The sequence below is a fragment of the Anthonomus grandis genome, chromosome 11 (assembly GCF_022605725.1).
Source record: "Anthonomus grandis grandis chromosome 11, icAntGran1.3, whole genome shotgun sequence".
NCBI classification, from domain to species: domain Eukaryota; kingdom Metazoa; phylum Arthropoda; class Insecta; order Coleoptera; family Curculionidae; genus Anthonomus; species Anthonomus grandis.
The window spans coordinates 20,201,918-20,221,572 of record NC_065556.1 but is presented as its reverse complement, the minus strand read 5'-3'; the positions used below and the strand labels follow the sequence as shown (position 1 = coordinate 20,221,572).

The 19,655-nt window shown below is 33.9% G+C and overlaps 1 protein-coding gene and 2 long non-coding RNA genes across 6 annotated transcripts in view; 1 reads left to right on the top strand and 2 right to left on the bottom strand.

Moving 5' to 3' along the window:
- The window catches only part of LOC126742423 (polypyrimidine tract-binding protein 2), a 556,294-nt gene that overhangs the window by 493,768 nt on the left and 42,871 nt on the right, over positions 1-19,655 (top strand). The window lies entirely within an intron of this gene.
- The window catches only part of LOC126742426 (uncharacterized), a 98,518-nt gene that overhangs the window by 38,758 nt on the left and 40,105 nt on the right, over positions 1-19,655 (bottom strand). The window lies entirely within an intron of this gene.
- On the bottom strand, positions 1,775-4,071 carry LOC126742427 (uncharacterized). The gene is made up of 2 exons (XR_007662564.1): positions 3,868-4,071; positions 1,775-2,196 (listed from the first exon to the last, which is right to left on the bottom strand). It is a non-coding gene; the product is annotated as an uncharacterized LOC126742427 (long non-coding RNA).

Below are 19,655 nucleotides of genomic sequence, written 5' to 3'. Positions count from 1 at the left end.
TGTGTAGTTTGGCGAAGAATCTCGAAAATCTATAAAACTTTTCTACTGTAGTGCACTTAGTTTCCTAAGAAGGCAATTTTTATGAGATTTGATCAACTACAATGCCAAGGAACCCGCTAGAAAGTAACAAAAATATGAAAGTTATTTTCAATTTCCAAGCATTTGGAGCCTATTCCAGATTGAATTTCAGTTGCCTAGAATCAGGTAAAGAATCACTTAATCCTGGATTTCTGGTAGAAGGTTTGAAGAGATAAAGAAAATTAACTTTTTAGGCACTGAAAGCCATTCCACATTTTAATGTGGCAAAGAATCTTAGTAAAATGAAGTTTATTGACTGTAGTTCATAAGAAAAAATTGATTTTTAATAATCATCCGATCAAGTGCAGCCCCATAAAATGCCATCCCACAGTACAATTTGACCTTAAAATAATTTAAGTGACTTAAGGCTCATTAGCCTTAGTTAGATAATTGGTTAATGATGATTTGATCAACTCACAGCAACTGAAAAGCTCTAGAAACAAACAAAAATATATTTCTGGAAAATTCATATTTTTACCAAAAATCTTAGGTACTAAATGGATTTTTTGGGGCTGTAGTGCACTTAATTTTTTAATAAATTTTTTTAATAACATTTGATCAACTACAATCCCAAGGAACTCGGTAGAAAATAGCAAAAATATAGAAATTAAATTTGGAACCCATTTTAGATTCAATTTCAATTGCCTAGGTGACGTAAGGAATCACTTTCTGGAAAATAGCAAAAACTTGAACGAAATGAAGACAATTGACTTTTTAGGCCTTGATAGTTATCCCAGAGTACTACAATTTAGTAAAGAATCTTAGTAACGTAGAGTTCATTCGCTGTAGTTCACAATAAAAATTGGTTTACGATATTTCATCAACTACAGTGTCATGGACTCTCGTAAAATCTAACCAAAATATGAAAAACTTTTCCAGGCATTTGGAACTAGATCCCAGTTTATTAGAAAAGTGTAATTAAGTGAAGTTCCTTGTCTGTAGGCTTCCAAATTTTATTTTAAAAAAATGTTTATTGATCATTTGAGGCTTCAAATGAAATAAAAAAATAAATTTTAGCAATAGTAGGTAACAAATTGATGAAAAAATTAGCAATTTACCAATTTCTAGATATTTTCCACCATTTGAAACCCTATACAGGTCACAATTTTTTAGACAATCATCATTAATTAAAGCTCCTTGGCTGTAATGCTCCTAATTCACAAACAAGATTTAAGTAGTGGGATATAAAACCTGGAATCAAGCATTTAAAAGATCTGAATATGATATTCATTTTTTTAAATGATGTCAAATGGTTCATTTACTTTTAATACTGCTCAAATAAAACAACTCAATTGCTGATTGTTAGGCTTAATCCACGTCCCGCTATCCAATTTGAATCACTATAATTCGATTTTTAATACGCAATTAATTAACCGGAATATTCAATCTGTAATTCACTGGCCGATAAATCGATACAATTAACCCGACTTTTAGTGGCAGACCAAAACATTTATTAGCATAATATTTAATCATGGTCCCGCCACCACCGGAGCATATCACGCACCTAGTTAATGTGAAATTAAATTAATCTTCGTCCGGGTGCATGAAAGCCAAACATTTTAATGAACTTTGGCTTCGGAAATAGAACACGAATAATGCTCGATTAATTATTCGGACAACTTTATTACCGGTTGTTACGATTTTACGAATATGCCGGTTAATGTCGCTAAAATTATTATTTAAGAAAACACACCCGAAAATTCAAAGTTTTAATTAAGGTAATTTAAAATTATATCTCGGGGAAACTTCTTCACCTGTTGCCGTTTTAGTACAGGTATTCATGCGGCCAAAATCCTTTGCATACATTAAAACTCCGGCAAATTGTCTGAAAGTGAATATTTTATTCACGAGTTAATTCGCAGCTCATTGTCGAATCCGTTTGGCGGAACATTCCCAGTTCATTTGTGGAGGGCGTCCCGCTTTGCTTCTGTCCCGTTTTGGTCCTTGAAGTCCCTTTGTGTAATCACCCGGATAATCTTGAATAGTCTTTGTAGGGCACATGTGGATGTGACATTTGGATACAGTTATATTAAAATTTGTAGGAATTAGAGGGTCATGCTACTTGCGATTCTGCTTGGGTCGGGCGGAGAACTGAACGGTCTGATATTTAAAAAAAATCTGAAAAGTAAAATGATGTTCTGGATTCTTATATAAATGTATAAAGTAGCCTTAATAAACGAAGAAAGAAAGAAAAGTTCAATTTTCAATCTTTCAGTCAGCTTGAGGTTTCGTAAATGATATTATTTGTATGTTATTGTCCCGAAAAAAAACTGAAGACTGAACTATTATTGAGCTTTTCTTTAGGTCGGATGGAAAACTGGACAATTTTAATGACAGGTGATAGGTGACACTTTTAAAAACTAAAAAAAATGTAAGTTTCAGATGATATAGACAGTATTTTAGAAATTAAACGGTGATACAGAAAACAAGAGTGCAATATTAAAACTCGTTCTTATATGTACCTCCATCACAGTTTGAGATATTATTTAAAAACTACGTGCTTTTTCTATGTAATCTAAATCCATAGAGAAACCACGCAAGAAAAACTCAATTTTTAGACGATCAAGGCAGTAAATTTAGGCAGGTCGGACGGGGAATAAATGGGTCGAACGGAGGATTGAACGGTCTTCGTAAATTCGAAGAGTATTATAAATATGTTAAGGTTAGGTGGAGAACTTATTAGGAAACCTCATTAGGTCGAACTGAGGACTGAACGATCTTCGTAAATCGAACATTTGTGTAGGTTGGCTACAAAACTGGACGGCTTTAATGATATCAAGAGTCTTTTCAGATAATACAGTTTAACGTCCTTAGTGTGAAATGGAGGGAAACTGTCGCAGGCTTAGGACTTCAATTAAAACTGATTTTATTTCAAAAGAAAAGCGTACGTTTTGATCTTTATTTAGATCATCTTCAGGCCTGGAAATTATAGTTTGCAACGCAATAAACTGAACTAATAAATTAATAAAATCATTAAATAAAAACACTATAAAACAGGCAGTCTTATTTTGTTGATGATGTTACCCTTTCCTGAAAGAAAATCTACCTATTAATATTTTTGTCATTGCATCCAGGATCTCATTGAGTGCGAATATAAAAATATGGATGCCATTGCGAAGGTCATGATAAAGCTGACAAATCACAGTTAGTGTATGACTGTTGACAAGTGACAGATGGCCTTTTTAAAAACTACGAAAAACAAAAATACGGAGTGATAAATTCAATGTTCATTTATATATCACGATCTTAGTCTAATATATAAAAAAATAGTGCTTTTTCTATATAATTGGGTAAAACGCGGAAGACAAACTGAATTTCCAGACGATCTAGGTAGTAGAATCTAATCGGACAAGGAACCAAACGGTTTGCCATCGTTCTGTGCCAAATAGGTCGAACTGAGGACTGAACGGTTTTCGTAAATCAGTATTTATAAGTTAAGTATTTGTTTAGGTCGAATGGAGTACTGGACGGTTTTAATGGTCCTTAAGGTTTTTTCTATGTAATTAGGCCAACTAATATTTGGCAGCTGATAGTGTCTCATAGAGGGCGTATGTACAAATGTGGACGCTATGTATGGCGAAAGTGATAGCGATAATAGTGACTGCGGAGCAATAAATCCCCAGATAGATTTCATGAAGAGTTCATTGTCTATTTAGATGCGATCCCAAGACTTCGTTTATCCTTCCTATGTTTTATACGACTTATCGAATAAAAGTTGTCGGTTGTCGTCAATATGCTGATCCAGTAGATGATGTGTTTTCTGTGGTTGCTCTGTTGGTTGGTTCTCACCTCAATTTCCTATTGTCCATATCTCATCGTAGGCCTTTCAGGTTCACTCGAGTTAACCAGTTTTCCTTAATTATAATATTTTTCCGAATCAGCTACCTTTTGTTCAGATATATGTAGTTCTGGATATCTTCGGGTAAGTTCGGCGTGTGGAGACTGTCTCCATCCTGGAAATTTTAATATTCCCTTAATTATAATTTGTTGTTAAGGTTGACAGATGACACTAATGGTAAGAAGATTGACATTTAATTTATGACCATTGATACCTTAAAAATCTAAAAAAAAATATAAATTTCAGGTGATATTGACAATATAAAAATAATCGTGCTTATGTAATTGGATAACGCGAGGAAAACGGAATTTCCAGATGATCCAGGCAGTAAAATCTTGTCTGACGGAGAATTAAACGGTTTGTCATCGTTTCATGTAAAATGGGTCTGACGGAAGACTGAACGGTCTTCGTAAATCCGAACGTTATTGAGCAGTTCTTTACGTCAGATGGAGGGCTAGACGGTCTTAATAGTCGCCAAGGCCTTTTTCTATATAATTGGGCAAACTACGTTAAAAATATATAATTTCCAAATGATCTGGGCAATAATTGATAAATTAAACGATGGCATAGAAAAAACAATTTTAATTTTTCTATCGCAATCTCAGACTAAGGTATCATGAAGGTTATAAAATTGTATTTTTTCTATGTAATTGTAAAAACTATGTGAGAAAAAGTCAATTTCCAAATGATCCAGGCAGTGAAATCTTGTCTGACAAAGAATTAATTGTTTTATATGAAATGGGTCGGACGAAGGACTGAGCGGTTGAAAAAATCCAGACGGTAATTTAGAAACGAAGCGATAATATAGAAAAAAGAGGGAATGCTTCAGTTTTCATTTTTACATCGTTCTCTCACTCTGAATTACCATGAAACATATTTTATAAATTTTTTTTATGCAATTGGGTAAACTACGTGAGAAAAACTAAATTTCCGGACGATCTAGACCGTAACATCTGATTGGACTGTAAACTTAACAGTCATTAATATTATCAAGGCCTTTTCCTAGGTAATTGGATAAACTACGTAAAAAATGTAATTGTCAGATGATTCAGGCAATAATTTATGAATTAAATAATTATATAAGAAAAACGGAAAAACTTTTTCATTCTTATATCGCCATCTCGGTCTGAGGTATAAAAATTGTAAAATACTTTTTTCTTAATCTAATAGTATTAACTGGGAGAACAACTCAAATCTTTATCGTTCCATGTGAAATGGATCGGACCGAGGACCGACGGAACGGCTTGAAAAATTTTAAAAAGAAATTTCAATTTTCGTTTTCTTATCGCCCTCTCAATCTGAACTATCATAAAATATGATTATTAAATTTTGGATTCTTTTTGTAATTAAGTAAACCACGTAAGAAGGACTAAATTTCCAGAAAAGCCTATCTGGTCGAACTGTGAACTGTGGTCTGCTGTTGCACGCAAAATGGGTCGGACGGAGGACTGAACTTAAATCTTCGAAAATCTAAACGCTATTAAATATTTGTTTTGGTCAGATGGAGAACTGAACGGACAAACACCTCTTCATTAGTTACAAAAAATCAATAACTGTTAGTCGCTCTTCCAGCACTAATTCCGATTGATTAACAGTATTTCGAGCGCCCTCTGCACCTCGGAGCGAAAAACGAGGGTGGAGGCAGTAGGCACAACAATAATTATTATTAAACCCATTACGATTAATTCTAATTTAGGCTAAGCGAGGCATTTGCTCGGATAAAAGGGACTGTTTAATTATTATTCCGCCGATGAATGAGTTTCGCCTCGGTGCCGAGTAAAAGGGGTATTACTTATTAACGATATTTCGAAATACTGCTAATTTGATAATTTTCCCTTTTGATTCGGATTTTCAATGGTGGCAGGAAACGAGCGCTCGCTCGCTACTGCTCCTGCTCCTGCTGCTGACGTTTGAAAATAAACCCGGATTAGTTCGGTAAATCAACGTAATGTACACATTTCCTTGTTCTCTATTATATAGATATTTAGCATAATATTACTTGGCATTATCGATTAATATGTACTGGCATAATTTTAGTGTGCACGGGCGCACCGTTTGCGATCATTCAATTAAATCGCGAACGAACAATGTCTTAAACTATCAATCCATCTACTTTATATTTTATAGGTCTATTGCCATTTTTATCTTCGTTTTTACGAGACTACTCCTGCGGAATACTTGGTTACTCATAAAATTTAAATGCCCTCCTCCATATAAAAGCCACAATCATACAAATGTTTTTATTGAAATTAAAATGGAACGGGACTTAAAGTGAAATTCTTCTTTTCTCCCCAGTTATACGGCTGTTTATATCGGTTCGTTGTGGTAGTAAAAGATTTATTTATTTTAAAATTTAATTTCCAGTTTTCTCTTATGGGATCAGTGACGAAAACGGTATAGCAGCTACAAATAAATTAAGGCAAAAGAGAAATATCAATTTTTTTAACGCAGAGAATCCTCACAATCATTGTTGAGATAAATCTGTACAGCGAAAAAATATATATTCAATAATTTAAAATTACTGCTGTCATAATTATGTGATGATCTATAAATGTCACTTATGGAAAAAAATATTAATAGAACTTGATATGGAATGATCGATATATATCAACTGTCCCTAGTCAATGTCAACTTTAATAGATGACAAATGTGACGTTGGCATTTATGCTGCAAATATCAGTTTTGACATGCTGGTTATGACGTGTGTGCTTTCAGAACTCATACGAGAGACCGAGGTGACATGGACATTCAAGGTTGGAACACTGTATTTTTAACGAGTGATCTGTCAATGCCAAATGACATTTTAATAAAATATATAGAGAGAGAGACAACAAAAATGGAGGTTTCTGCTTAAAAATCTATATATATACATAAAATCTCTTTGCTGGATTATATAAAAGCTTTCCATTTCTCTCTGGAAACGAGCATCAGCGTCAAGCCGGAGGCAGTTTACGTGGCAAGAGGCTAGACGTAGCAGCAACGAAGATGCACAAAGTGTCTGTTCTGTTATCCATGTTAAATTAAATTTAATTAAGCTTAAGGTTTCTTTTGTGCGTTGTTGCTTGACGAGGGTATTTTTTTCAAATTTCATGTGATATTGTCTCTTTATAATAGAATACAAGCAGCCTTTATATCTTCAAAGTAATACGAAAATATATGGAGAGATTCATGAGTTTTTTTATTATTTGGTAGCAGTAATTACCAAGCAACATATGCCGACATTTATTTGACGACTCAATCATTACCCATTTTTAATTGTGATAAACTTTATAAAATGATGTCCAAGACTTAGTACGCAATAGACCTTCATCTTTTTTCAAGGAAGATATTTATTTCAATTTTTGCTGTTGCGTAATAAATTGCTATTTTTTTAGTCATTGAGAAAATACGAAATTTCTATGGAAGCGATATTTAGCCAAGAACACACAGTTGACCGTAAATTCGAAGTATTTAAGTATATTCGAATATTAAACTACCTTGCAACTGCAACTTTTGTCGCATGTAGCATCACGATAGGACAACAAATGCTTCTCTCATTTTATAGCCAGAGAAAATGTTTTAACTTTTACTGTCGGTCAGCTGTTGCGCAATAAATTTTTATTTTCTAATTTTCTTCTTAAAGAAGGTGCAAAGTTTGGCAGGTTAGATCAAGCCATTCAAATAGTTTTAAGTCTAATCCTATTGTAATTTTTATTGGTTATGGCCCAAAAACAAGTTAAGACGTTGGTTGCACAATGCATCCTTCTCCGTAATTTTTTTAGCAGTGATATTTTGAAGTTTATCATGCAATTTTTATTGCCATAGATATTTCAACTTTTGCTATCGTTTTAATAGTTGCATAAAAAATGCCTATTTAGAAATGCAATATTTCTTTGAAAATAATTTCTAGCAAAGAACACACACATGTTATAATAATGTATGTGCCGCCAAGTATAATCAAGCTTTAGACCAACTTGTCACTGCAACTTTTGCCTCCAGTAGCATCATGAAGGTGCAATAAGTGCTTCTCTCATGATATTGCCAAAGAAAGGGTTTCAAGTGCAATTTTTGCCATCGTTAACTTGTTGCAGAACAAATTTTTACTTTTTAGTTTTATTTCTGAAGACGATACAATATTTTCCAGGTAGTATATACGCGATTCGACATAGCGATTTTAAGCCGAGAATACACACATGTAAATACTATGCAGATAATGGTTAGTGAGATCAAGGTATTCAGGTTTATTTAAGCTTGATTCTACTGCAACTTTTGTGGGTTATCACCCCTAAAAAAGTTGGGACGTTTGTTGCACAATGTATCTCCTTCTCCATCATTTTTCATACCAGTAGCATTATAACGCTTGCGCAAATTTTATTGCATTCTTATAGCCCTGTATGATATTTGAACTTTAGATGTCGTCGTAACAGTTACGTAACAAATTTCCGTTTGTTTTTCATTTGCTGAAAGCCATTTCCAACCGGTAACACACACATGCGATCATAATGTCATCAAGGTAATTAAAACTATTCAAGTTTTAGACCATCTTGCAACTGAGACAAGTAGGTCTTTCATTTTGTATCCAGAGGAAATGCTTCAAGTGCAACTTTTGATGTCGATAACCCGTTGCGCAATAAATTTTTATTTTCTAGTTTTCTTCCTGAAATAGGTGCAATGTTTTCCAAGGAGTATGCACGGAATTCGATATAACGATTAAAAGCCGAGAATAAATTTTATGCAGATGATGGCAGATTAGATCAAGACCCTTAAGTATATTTAAGCTTAATCCTACTGCAACTTTTGTTGGGACGTTTGTTGCACGATGAATCCTTCTCCGTAATTTTTCTTATCAATAGCATTATGACACTTGTTGCGCAATGAATCGTCCTCTATTTTATTTCCAGGAAAGATATTTTAATTTTTGTTTTCTTCTATGAGAAAATGCAATATTTTCCTTATAGTAAATTTCGGCCGAGAACTCACACAGATATAATGCATGTGCCGGTAAAATAATTAAGTATATTTAAGCTTTAGACTTCCTGGCGACTGCAACTTTTGTTGCCTCCTGATATAAGAGAAGCACCTCTCATTTTATTGCCAGAAAAAATTTTTCAAGTGCAGTTTTTGCTGTCGGTAACTTGTTGCGCAACAAATTTCTATTTTCTAGTTTTCTTCCTGGAAAATATGCAATATTTTCCCGGATTCAAATATAAGAACAAGGCACCCAAGTAGATTTAAACCTAATCATACTGCAACTTTTGTTGATTATGACCCAAAAACAAGTTGGACAAGTTTATTGCACAATGGATCCTTATCCGTAGCATTATGACGTTTGTTGCTCAGTTTTTATCGCGATGTATGATGAACTTTTGCTGCCGTTCTAACAGTTTTTTAACAAATCTTTATTTGTATTTGTCTGAGCTGTTTTTGTTTATTCTTGTTTGAATTTTGTAATTTAAATTATATTCAACAAAAACCGCTCGTAAACAACTCTGACGATATTAAATTCTAAACAATTCAAATATTTACCGACACTCAACAGCCTAACCCCAACCCCAAAAAGGGGTTAAAATCAAAACGTGCAAGGAAGAAAGCTGCAAGCTCGCAGGTCGTGCGGAAAGATCGTTCGCTTGTTGCAACGAGTAAATCGTCCAAAAATAGCGCGGTATCGCGTCAAGAGTTCTAAGTGAATAACCAATTTTGGCTCTAAAGTTCGGAAATTCGCCGTGAGCCTCCTGAATTTCAATGATGGGAGGAGGGAGGAGAGCTTCCTCCTTAAGATTCCGGTCACGGATTTCCGGGGCAGGCCGTAGCAAGACGCCCTTGAAGGAAATTTATGAATGAATGCCCGTGTTGGCGCACTCATCGTTATACTAAAACAGCAGACGCCCACTTGGAAATTTAGCTAATTGAAAAGTAATTGTGATTTTATGTTAAAATGCTGAGTGGTAGAAAAATCTCGTTCGGATCCTGTATTAGGCATAATTTAAATAGCTATGATGCATCTATAATAAAGTGCGGGTTAATATGCAGTTGCTGCAACAATTCCCATCCTCTCATAGTCCAGATTTAGATTCGAAGGCTATAGTCACAATTAGATGCGATTCATCTATTCTAAAATAGTTCATGACTAATGAACTCTTAAGCTATCTAGTGAAAAAATTGTCTTTTTTTAAGATATAACTCGCTTAGTGGATATTAACAACCAAAAGACTTAAACTTATATAAGATTTCCCGAAAAATGCTTGGAAAATATAAATAATTATTGCAAATCCCCAAAATAAATTAAAGTAATGAAAATAAGGAAAAGCTTGAAACGAAATGAGAAATTCCTCTAAAGGCCTCGAGGATACGAAAAAGGCCTGGATAAAATTCAAAATCACTTTATAGAATTTTTTTTTCCAATACCTGCCACACATTAATATTTACCGCAAAAAAAAGATGAATAACTATTACAAATCTCTAAAATATATTAAGAATGATGCCTAAAAACCTGTCAAAAATTACGTCAAATATCTGAAATAAAATGAAATGTTGCTTTAAATGCCTGGAAAACAAAAAATTGCTTCAAGGGCTTTAAAGATATGAGAACATTTTCTCAGTACCTGAAAAGTAAAGAAATTGACTTCAAATCCTCGAAAATATCAAAAATTATTCGAGTTTTCTTGTATATGTAAAAAAAGGTGTGAAATGCTTGGAAGACAAAAATTGCTTGAGAAGCTTTAAAGTTATGAGTAAATACTTCTAAGACCTGGAACACCGAGAAAATATGAAAAATGAGTTTTAATTTGGGAGTTTTTGGGAATACATAAAGAATGAGGAGCATTTTTGTTTATGGTTTATAGCATAAACCATAAACAAACTTCGTATATTATCAAAAAATTGAAACTTGGTTAAAAAGCTCCAGTGTTTCCAAGGACTGGAGATCGTAAAATAATTTCAAATCCTGGAAAACATGAAAAATTACTTTAATTCTCTAGAATACATAAAAAATAATGACGACAAATGCGTGAAAGTCCTGAAAATGTCAAAAAAAACAAATTAAAAAATTGCTTTAAATATTAGACAGAGATTTCAGAATTCTTCAAACACTTGTAAAATTGATAAAATTTCCTTTAAAACCCAAAAAAAAATTTTCAAAGAAAATGTTATAAACAGTTCCTCCAATAATGTTCCTCCTCTCATAATCCAGCGCTTGTAATATCAACTTTGCTATGTGGTACAAATCTGGTGATCTTGAAGGCCATAGTTATAGCCAGATCATATGGACCTACATCAAAGTAATTCAGGATTAGTCAAAAAATCCGTTTTATTAAAAATTTTCCGTGTTCTTTAGAATAACTCTTCTCACTACTCCAGGCATTTATCATCCACAACCAACTTATCTCATTATTACTTATGCACCAGTCCAGGCATGCATTTTTTATAGAAATCTGTGAACTTAAGAAAGAATGGGGTCTTTATAAAAAAATTTATGGAAATTGTGCTATGTGACTGGATATTTGGTCTATTTTTCGGAAAGATTTCTTAAGTTCTCTCATAACTACCTATCCAGGCATCCATTTTTGATGGAAAGGATCCTCTATGTACTTAGACCAGATATTTGTTCTTTTCATCATAAAGATTCTTCAGTTCTTCTTATTGGTGCTTATCTTGCTACTATTTTGCCTATTGCTGCTTCTAGTTGTTGCTTCTTATTGGTCCTATCTAGGCGTCCGTTCTTTGCTAAAAGCATCTTTTAAATCTGTAAACTGAAAGAGAAGATTCAATGTTTATACAAAAAACTTGATGGAAACAATGCTCTGTGTGCTTGGACTGGATATTTGGTCTATTGTTAATAAAAATTGTGTAACTCTTCTCATTATTACGTATGCACCAGGCCAGGCATCTATCCTTAATGGAAGTTGTCCTCTATATGCTTAGACTAAATATTTGGTTTATTCTTCATAGAGACTATGTACTAGTTCAGATGTCCATTCTTTGTTGAAAGAATGTCCATCTCTCAAGTCTGTAAACTCGAAGAGGAGATGCGACATTTACTAAAAAACTTGATGGAAATGGTCTTTTATATACTTAGACAAGATATTTGGTCTATTTTTTATAAAAATCCATCAACTATTCTCTTTACTACTTATGTACCAGTACAGGTATCCATTTATTGAAAACATCTTCCAAATCTGTGAACTCAAGAAGAAAATGCGATATTTAACCTCCTTCCAGTTTTATAAAAAACTTGATGAAAATGGCACTCGGTGTGCTTAGACTGGATATTTAGTATATTCTTTGAAAAGATTCCCTAACTCTTCTTATTACTACTTACGTACTATCCCAGGTATCCATAATGGAAGGAGATGCTATATTTATAAAAAACTTCATAGAAGTGTTGCTCTATATGCCTCGACAGAATAATCGGCTTATTCTTTATCATTTTTAAAATTTTTCTCATTAATACTAATGCACCAGTCCAGACACTCATCTTGAACTCATCATCATCTGCAAAACTTTGGTAGAATTCTTCCTTGATCTTCAATGTGGCTAGCAGTACCTTAAACTGGCTTTGAAGATTAAGGGGCTGCTACTGGTTTTTCCATTTTTTTTTCCTTGAAAATGAACTGACCAGATCCATGATAATGTTGAGCCTAAATTGCAACAGAGAGGAAATTAAAAACATTGTTAAATTGATTGTATTTATCAACGCATATTCTGGGATGACTGGGATTAATCTCTAACTTTGCTGTAGTTTTCCAGTATTTCCATTAGCTCTATAGCGAAAGAAAGGAATTTATCCATAGAATAATGGGAAGTTTTTCTTATAGTCTTTACCTAATGCACAGTCAGGTGAACGATTAATCATTCATTATTCGGTCTTTGACTCTAAATAAAACTGTAACAAACGTGCTGTACAGGAACATGCGCTTAGCTAAAATGATTACATTTAACTATAAGATAATGGTGGAAACCCTCTTACTAAAGAGCTTTGTAATGTGTAATGAAGCATCATTTGCTAAAAACACTTTAGCACTCTCTCTCTCTCACTTAGTAAAGAGAGGTCTACATGCCTCATCATAATAATCATAACAATAATTCCATAGTTGATGAGGATCGTAGGACGACCCTCCATTAACCCAAGCAAGGGCATTGTTCGGCGAACAAAAGGAATTTCGCCGGTGATACGGATGGCGTGGAGCAAACTGAAAATTTTCGCGTTTGCTACACGTCGATCAATCAGGTCATAATGTAGAAACTCGATATTTCAAAAAAAGAAACGACATTTGAATTTATACTCTCTGTTGCACAAAAAAAGAAAGTTTCTTTTCTTTAAGTTTTCGTGAATAAAGTGAAAGGGGGTTAGATCCGAAGGCGGAACCTCAGGGGTCTGCCGCTCGAACGGCATCTAATTACGTAATCCAAATATTTGAACTTAAAATTGATAGTTTCGGCGGCTTGTTTAGTTTTCCTATCCGTACAAAGTTTCACACGAAATAATTTAGTTTAAATCGAAGGTGGTGTGGCGGCTATAATCAGAGGGGGAACCGTTCGCGATCCAGATTAGAACTTTAGTTTGACCCCAGTACAAGTTTGTGACTTATCGATTTAGTTTTTAGGATTTTACATATTAGATGTATTTTTGTATTTATTCCAGGGAACCGTAATAATTTTTTTATGATGCCGAATTTACATTTATACCACATTTTAATAGTATTATAATGTCTGGTGTGAAGAAACTAGGTTTTATAATTATTAGAACAGAGCTTTACTGCAAAATCTCCATTTAAACAGCTTTGTCAGGTCAAAATTGGAGTATGGCTGCATCGTATGGGATCCAGTTTACCAGTGCCTGCTACTATACACCTAATGATCAAATTACAGCTTGATTAAGAAATAATGATGCTGTGAGAAATACTGTCGAAGGCCTTGGAGGAGTCCCAAAAAGATTGTTTCTACGAAGTCACTCCCCTCCAGACCCTCTACTATATGGAGTCATTTTCCAGGCCTTGAAAAAAAAATTTAAGAGAATATTCCTTGGACTATTCTTAGGATATTTTGTCTTTTTGTGATTTTTTTTATAAAAGGACCGGAATTTTCTGTGTTTAATAACATTTCATTTATCTCCTCACTCCTGCTGTAGATTTAAGAATTTATTTGTTTCTTTTTTTTTGTTATAATTTTATTCTAATGTAATCTTAGTTAATTTTTTGTGTGGCAATTTTAAGTGCGTCAGTGCAACATACAGCAGTGCCATATGTCATCGCTTTTAGATAATCACTGTACTGTTCGCGTTCATCATTGATCAAATCCTTATTATTTAGTTATATAGCTACAAGCTTGTAATTATGTATATGGTGAATAAAATGTTTTGCATTTGAGTTTATGGACTGTTAATGGCAATTCATTAGAAGCTGGTCGGTTGTACCGTGAACGAATTCCTAATCGTAATGTGCCTAATAGAAAAACCTCTCAAAGTATACATCAACGACTTCGTGACACAGAAGCGTTGAAGCGAAGTGGAGAACTAGAAAGACCAATATAAGTAATAAGATAGAACTGGAAGAGAATGTGCTAGCCATAGTAGACGAAAATCCGCGTACATCTACTCAAAAAACTGCATATACTTTAAATATAAGTAACTGGACGGTTTGAAAGATTCTCAGAGAATATTTGTTGTACGGCTATAGATGTAAAATTACCGGTAATTTAAAAATCGGTAATATTACCGGTAATATTACGGTAATATTGGTAATTTCTTAAAAAAAACAGCTTTTTAACTAATACTAGTTTTTTTAATTCAAAACTATAAAAACATTAGGAAACACAAAAAAAACGAGTCAGAATGAACTACGTAATAGAGTGGATAATGGTAAATCATCCTCATCATCCCCAACCTCTTCATCTGATTTTTCTTTCTCCTTGGTTAATTCAGTCAAGTCTATAATTTCGAAACCGAGATCTTCTTTTTCAATTTCTTCCTCAGAATCCTCAGTAGGTTTTTCTCTTCTTGAATGATCTTCGTTTAGTAAATTATAATTATGGGCAATATAGGTTAGTTTTCCGGCTCTTTCCACGGTAAGCCTGTTTCTTCATTGCCGGTGAATAAATCCATAAGTACTAAACGTTCTTTCGGTTGCGGCTGTTGACGATGGTAAATTTAAAATGTCTACAGCCAATCTACTTATTTTAGAACTGGAGCAAATTCCTGCCCACCAAACATGCCCAGACATAGATTTTTCGCTGGAAATAACGAATTCCTTAGCAAAAAGATTACCACCTCTAATTTTATACTGTGCAAGTGCTTCCATAATAAGACCTACTTCTGAAGAATATTTTGGATGACGCCTTGCAGTTTCATAGATGAACTCCGTCGCAACTAAATTTTTAGCTTCAGCTAAATTGTTGCCACGTTGGTTTGGTTCTAATAGGTAAGCAGCAAAATGAACGGGTTTTAAACATTTATTTTCTCGTTTTTCAAGAATTGAGCATATTTTCTGGGATTCCAACATAGTAACGGATAAATTTGATACTTTGTCACGTAATATAGATCTTATTTCAAAAAAGCAGATAAACACTTTTGAGATTGTTGGCCCGTTAGCTTCAAAAAACGTTATCCACTTAGAGATTGGCTGGAACAAGTCATAAGTTGCTTCTATTTGTAACCAAAATTCATTTTGAAGAAGAAGTCTTACTGTATTTGTTGAGAGAACATCAGAAATATCTGGGTTATCATCAACTGCTTAACTTTTCAATGAATGTTTAGTGGCAATTTTAAAGAGATGTATCGCCCCGTTTTGTTTAACTGGATTTTTTCAAACCTTGCATGTAAAATCTGCGAATTTTTCAACTCTGATACAATTGAAATTACGTTCTTTTTAAAATTGGCAAAATGGTCTAATTTCAAGAAGTCTTCAACCAGAAGGTTTAGACCGTGACAAATACAACCATAATTAGTTATGTAATTGTACTTGCTGCTAACTATTTCACGAGCCTTTTTTATGTTAGCTTCGTTGTCAGTGACAATAGCCAAAAAATAGGAAGCTCCCAATTCTTCCAATACTTTTTCAATTTCTGAGGCCAAAAATGTTGCTAAATGTCTGTTATCTTCGGTATGGATTGATTTGTAAAATACCGGAAGAGGTGTATTAATAACAAAATTGGATATAGAGTAATTTCTACAATTTGACCAACCATCCATTTGTAAGCTAAAGATAGGTGCTTCACTTGAAGAAACTGCAGCTTGTACTCTAGTGTTCTCGGATTCGAGTAGTGGATTTGACATCTGGTAACGAGAAGGCGGTTTATATGCGCATCTCTTTGTTTTGAATACATCTAACCATACTTTTTTTGTTGTCATATCTAATGGGGCTCCTGAGACATAAATAGCCCTTGCCAGTATTTCATTAATCTTGTTGTTTTCTTGAGAGGACATGTTATCAATATACGAAGAAATTGTACCCTGTGATGCTTTAGATGTACTTGAAAAAGAAGAACTAGCTGAGGAAGGCACAGGCCGAACTAGTGAAGCTATTTCTGAGTCTAAAGTCTCAAATACGTGTCCCTGCTGAGAGGTTTCATAATCAGCAATTTCAGTATCACTGTCTTCTAATATTATGGGTAAACGCCAGGTATTGGTATTATTGTTACTACCGAAAACTCGTTAGTTACTATCGAAGCTCTAGTTAGAGCATTATCAGGCCTAAAATACTTACTCTACATAAAACAAAAAAAAAACCTTTAGACGCCATCACACACTTTACAGTACATAAATAAACAATATTAAATAATAATTTTTAGGTTGTAATTGTACAAAGCAAAAAATAAAAAATTAAAAAGTGGAACGCAACAACATAGACTCATCGAGAATCGAACCCGGTACCAAAAGGTTAGAAGTATAAGTGTAAAACCTATCGACTATACGGACCTAATGCTAAAACACCTTAACACGTTAGCCAATGTAAGATGAAGAAAGTGACTAAACGGAAAATGTTAAAAGATACTTAGCTAAATTAAATTGTTAAAAATTAAATTAGGTTCAAAAGTAAACACGTCATTCACACACACGAGAACCGAACTCTTTTTAGCTTTTGTAATTTCCATTTTCTCGAGAAGGTCAAGCTTCTTACTTTTAGGGCATTCATGAAGCATTTCAACTCCCACCCCCGGAGTTGAGGCCAGCAAATTGTGTTTTTCTTTATTTTCGTCAATTTTGTATGTTGGTCTCTTAGAGAATAATGGATGAGATTTTTGGATTAGAGAATCGGTGAATACGTTTGTAACCAAAACACACTCCTTGCCCCTCAGCACATATTGAACTCAAACAAAGTAGTTCTAATTCTAGTTTGTTATGTTTTAAGGTTATACCCATACCACATACAATGCGTTCAGGCACTTCTTCCTGCAGATTTTCTTCTTTGTATTGCATTCTGTTTTTTTTCATTCAATTACTGACTCTTCTTCTTTTTTACCGATGAAGGCAGTTTCTCAAGAAATGTAATAAGGAATTTTCACAATAACCATGTTTGGGCTCTACATAAGATGCTTGAGGATCGCTCTCAACATCAGTTCGCGTTAAACGTTTAAGTGGGAATTATATGTGACTTCCTAATTGGACCGGCGAGGTGTACCACAACTTTTTGGAACAAACGCTACCTCAGTTTTTGGAGGATGTACCATTCAGTACAAGAAATATAATGTGGTTTATGTACGATAGTGCATTAGCGCATTTTAGCATTTTGTCTCGACAGTTTCTAACAGTACATAAGGAGATCGGTGGATTGGTTGAGGTGGACCTCACGTATGGCCTGCTCGATCCCCGGACTTAAACCCCCTGGATTATTTTCTATGAGGACATCGATTTAAGTAATCGGATAATTGCTGGATATAACGCAATCAGAAACGGTCCTGGTGTATTTGAAAGAATTTGGGAGTCGATGAGAAGATTGGATTCTTGCATTTGAAAGGAAGTAGTCATTTTAAACAGTTCTTGTCTGTTTAAAATGATTAAGAAACATTACATTGAAATCTTCGTAATAAATAATTCTTATTGTCAAAATTCTTTTTCGCCTTGTATCTTTAAAACAATACGTCCTATCAAAAATCATAAGAGAACAAAATATCCTTAGAATAGTCCAAGGAATAATCCCTTTTGCCGCCTGTTTGATAAATACCCTATATATTCCAGAAAATTGTAATGGAAAAACTATTTCAAACCCCTGGAATGCTTCTAGAAAAGAATTTCTGGACAACATGAAATACTATTTCAAACTCATTGTCCAGAGAATTCCTGAAATCTGAAATAAATAGGCAAAAATTTGTTTTAAAACCTGGAGAGACCAAGCCCTTAAATGCCCGGGTTAAATTGGAAAATTACCTCAAATTACGGGACATAAAAAATTTTTTCAAGTCATTAATAGAGATTAAAAAAATGCCTGGACTACCATGAAAAATGCCTGAAGTCTGAAATAAATAGGCATCTGGAGAAAGCAAGCCATAAAAAATGGTGAATTGATTAAACTGTACAATAACCTCAAATTCCTAGACGTAAAAAATTATTTCAAATCATCCTATTTTTTCCGTTGGCTGGGTAGAAGAAGCCAAAAAGCAGAAACAGGTATCGGCAGGCTTCCTGATAAGCCTGGTCTTTTACGATTACTCTAAAGCCCTGAAAATGTAAAGTATTATTTTCAAATGGCTGGAATCTTTGCCAATTACGGTCGACAATATATCTTAAGGTTTTCCTAAGTTAGGTCCAATTATATGCCTTTTAATAAATAAAAATTATATTTTAATATAAGTTTCAAATTCTTGGTATTTCTTGCTGACAAAATTACCTATAACTCAAGATTTTCTCAAGTTATAGAAATTCTTCTTATACGAAATTATTGGGAAAAAAATACTTAAGTCATTCTTTGACACAAACTGTTTCAAGTAAATTCCATTTAAATCGTGAAAATTATTCTCAAGAATAGTGAAAATTTGCCAAGGAAATATATCGCACCATTTTTAAATAAAATTTTATCTTCCAGGCAGTTTTCTTTTAATTCATTAAAGGAACACAAAACCGCTGTTAAATCTCCCATCTCACCCCAATTTTCGGGCAATTAAGCATGAAGAAACACAATCTTCTGGAGACGTCGTCGTTTCATAAATAATACGGTGTAAAGGTGAGACAATTGTAACGTTTAAAAATATATAGGGCGAGCGGCTTCTTGTTATTAAATGCTCAAAGTAGACTTTCGGTTTTATCGTCGTCATTATTTTTCGCGTTTTGTTGCATTGTTTCTGTCTGTCAGTTTATACGCTTTAACTAGGCATCCCTTCTCTTGCCCCATTTTCCATCCCCGAGCTGTTAATTGTGGCGTTTTGTCTTTAATTTCAGAACAAGCTGGAAATGCGATAAACATGAATAAAAGGCCCTTTCTTTTCCAGAGATTTCACGCATATTTTGTTTTAACACCTGATTGTTTTTGTATAAACCAAAATCTACGACGTATTATTGTATGATCACACCGTGCACAAACAAAGTTTGCCAAGTGCATTTGCTCGTTGTTTGCGTTGCTCAGACCCCGGGAGCGGTTTTGAAATTAACCTGCCGTGACCGTCCCGTGTTATTGTTTCACAGAATATTGCATGAGCTTTTACTGTGAGGTTGTCATAAATTATTTATCTTATACAATATTGGTAGAGTATGCAATAAAGGTGAAAAAGTCGCTTTTATGCGATAATATGGAGTTATTAATGGTGATTTCATGTAACTTTGATTCACTGATAA